The sequence below is a fragment of the Chiloscyllium plagiosum genome, chromosome 4 (genome assembly GCF_004010195.1).
Source record: "Chiloscyllium plagiosum isolate BGI_BamShark_2017 chromosome 4, ASM401019v2, whole genome shotgun sequence".
Classification (NCBI taxonomy): domain Eukaryota; kingdom Metazoa; phylum Chordata; class Chondrichthyes; order Orectolobiformes; family Hemiscylliidae; genus Chiloscyllium; species Chiloscyllium plagiosum.
Genome location: NC_057713.1, coordinates 11,896,510 through 11,899,559, shown reverse-complemented (window position 1 = coordinate 11,899,559; position 3,050 = coordinate 11,896,510). Strand labels below are relative to the sequence as shown.

Below are 3,050 nucleotides of genomic sequence, written 5' to 3'. Positions count from 1 at the left end.
GGGAGGTTTGGGGGGGGATGTGGATTGGGGAGGGTTTGTGGGGGGATGTGGATTGGGGAGGGTTTGGGGGAGTGTGGATTGGGGAGGGTTTGGGGGGCGGTTGGGGAGGGGGCGGGGTGTGGATTTGTGGTGTATTGAGATAGAGGACAGTTTGGGGGTGACCCCCATCCTCACAGAGGCGGCCTGCTCCCACCCCCAGCCCCACTCAGCCTCAGCCTCAGCTATTCCTCTCCAGTCCAGTTCCTGGTCCAGCCATGAACTCTCCTCTCCTTCCCCTTCCCGCCACACTCAGTCAGTTATTAAACAGACATTACCTTTCTGGAAGGTGAAGTGGGCAAAGGCGGGACAGGACGGAAGTTATCTGTTTCTTCCCTCCCCAGAGCCGCCGCCGTTTGCACCGAGAACGTGCGCCCATCCACTGCGCATACACCAGATCAAGCGCGGCGCTCTCTGGGAACTGTAGTTCCTCACCTGGCTGAGCAGTGGCATCATCGTGATTAGAGGACTACATCTCCCAGAGTGCCCCGCGACAGAACCCAAGCCTCTTCCTTCATTGACTGGCTCCACGTGCTCCTGGTTGGCATCCTTTCACTTTTGCTGTTAACATTGCTTGAGTAGGGCCCTCTTGTGGTACAGTGGTACTGTTCCTATCCAGGACCTGGTTCAAGTCCTATCTGCTGCAGAGATGTGTGACAACAAAATTAGTAGCCATGATGTAGAGGTGCCTGTGTTGGTCTGGGGTGGACAAAATTAAAAGCCATAGCGACCCGGCGAAGGAGCAGTGCTCTGAAAGCTTATACTTCCAAATAAACCTGATTTAGAGATGCCGGTGTTGGACTGGAGTGTACAAATCACACAACACCAGGTTATAGTCCAACAGGTTTAATTGGAAGCACACTAGCTTTCGGAGCGATGCTCCTTCATCAGGTGATAGGTGCATGCTACGAAAGCTAGTGTGCTTCCAATTAAATAAAAACAATGACTGCAGATGTTGGAAATCAGATTCTGGATTAGTGCTGCTGGAAGAGCCAGCAGTTCAGGCAGCATCCGAGGAGCAGTAAAATCGAAGTTTCGGGCAAAAGCCTTTCATCAGGAATAAAGGCAGAGAGCCTGAAGCGTGGAGAGATAAGCTAGAGGAGGGTGGGGGTGGGGAGAAAGTAGCATAGAGTACAATGGGTGAGTGGGAGAGGGGATGAAGGTGATAGGTCAGGGAGGAGAGGGTGGAGTGGATAGGTGGAAAAGGAGATAGGCAGGTAGGACAACTCCTGACAAGTCATGGGGACAGTGCTGAGCTGGAAGTTTGGAACTGGGGTGAGGTGGGGGAAGGGGAAATGAGGGAGCTGTTGAAGTCCACATTGATGCCCTGGGGTTGAAGTGTTCCGAGGCGGAAGATGAGGCGTTCTTCCTCCAGGCGTCTGGTGGTGAGGGAGCAGCAGTGAAGGACCTCCATGTCCTCGGCAGAGTGGGAGGGGGTGTTGAAATGTTGGGCCACAGGATGGTGTGGTTGATTGATGCGGGTGTCCCCTGCATAAATGATATTAGTGGATATGCAGGTAAAACTTTGATGGATGTGGAAGGTTCCTTTAGTGCCTTGGATGGAGGTGAGGGAGGAGATGTGGGTGCAGGTTTTGCAGTTCCTGCGGTGGCAGGGGAAGATGCCAGGATGGGAGGGTGGGTTGCAGGGGGGCGTGGACCTGTCCAGGTAGTCACAGAGGTAACGGTCTTTGTGGAAGGCGGAAAGGGGTGGGGAGGGAAATATATCCCAGGTGGTGGGGTGCGTTTAGAGATGGTGGAAATGTCGGCGAATGATTTCGTTTATGCGAAGGTTGGTAGGGTGGAAGATGAGCACCAGGGGCGTTCTGTCCTTGTTACGTTTGGAGGGGTGGGGCCTGAGGGCGGAGGTGCAGGATGTGGACGAGATGCGTTGGAGTGGGAAGGGAAATTGCGGTCTCTAAAGAAGGAGGCCATCTGGTGTATTCTGTGGTGGAACTGGTCCTTCTGGGAGCAGATACGGCAGAGGCAGAGGAATTGAGAATACGGGATGGCATTTTTGCAAGAGGTAGGATTGGAAGAGGTGTAATCCAGGTAAGCTGTGGGAGTCGGTGCGTTTGTAAAAAATGTCAGTGTCAAGTCGGTTGTCATTAATGGAGATGGAGAGGTCCAGGAAGGGGAGGGAGGTGTCAGAGATGGTCCAGATAAATTTAAGGTCAGGGTGGAATGTGTTGGTGAAGTTGATGAATTGCTCAACCTCCTTGCGGGAGCACAAGGTGGCCCCAATGCAGTCATCAGTGTAGCGGAGGAAGAGGTGGGGAGTGGTGCCGGAGTAATTATGGAAGAATGACTGTTCTACATAGCCAACAAAGAGACAGGCATAGCTGGGGCCCATATGTGTGCCCATGACTACCCCTTTGGTCTGGAGGAAGTGGGAGGATTCGAAGGAGAAATTGTTAAGGGTGAGGACCAGTTCGGCCAAACGAATGAGAGTGTCAGTGGAAGGGTACTGTTGGGGACGTCGGGAGAGGAAAAAACGGAGGGCTTGGAGGCCCTCGTCATGGGATGGAGGTAGTTCAAAGTTCTTTTCAACTTTCCCTTATGGTACTTGTTGACTATTGGTCTTGTGCCAGTATTTAGCCTTAGATGGAGTTTACCACCCGCTTTGGGCTGCATTCACAAGCAACCCGACTCCAAGAAGACACAATCTCAACAAGCCGTGCACCACCACCGGCCTCACACCATCCTCAGGCTAGGCCTCGATCAGGAGGCCTCCGTTTTTTCCTCTTCTACCCTACCAACCTTCGCATAAACCAAATCATCCGCCGACATTTCTACCACCTCCAAAAAGACCCCACCACCAGGGATATATTTCCCTCCCCACCCCTTTCCGCCATCCGCAAAGACCGTTCCTTCTGTGACTACCTGGTCAGGTCCATGCCCCCCTACAACCCACCCTCCCATCCTGGCACCTTCACCTGCCACTGCAGGAACTGCAAAACCTGCGCCCACACCTTCTCCCTCACCTCCATCCAAGGCCCTAAAGGAGCCTTCCACAT

The 3,050-nt window shown here is 53.3% G+C and overlaps 1 protein-coding gene across 1 annotated transcript in view; it reads right to left on the bottom strand.

Annotated features, from left to right (window-relative positions):
• fam210aa (family with sequence similarity 210 member Aa) overlaps positions 1 to 445 on the bottom strand; it is a 20,093-nt gene extending 19,648 nt beyond the window's left edge. The window contains exon 1 of the mRNA XM_043687693.1: positions 315 to 445. The gene's annotated coding sequence lies outside the window, so the exon portion shown is untranslated. The remainder of the gene's footprint in view (positions 1 to 314) is intronic.
• Positions 446 to 3,050: the final 2,605 nt, after the last annotated feature.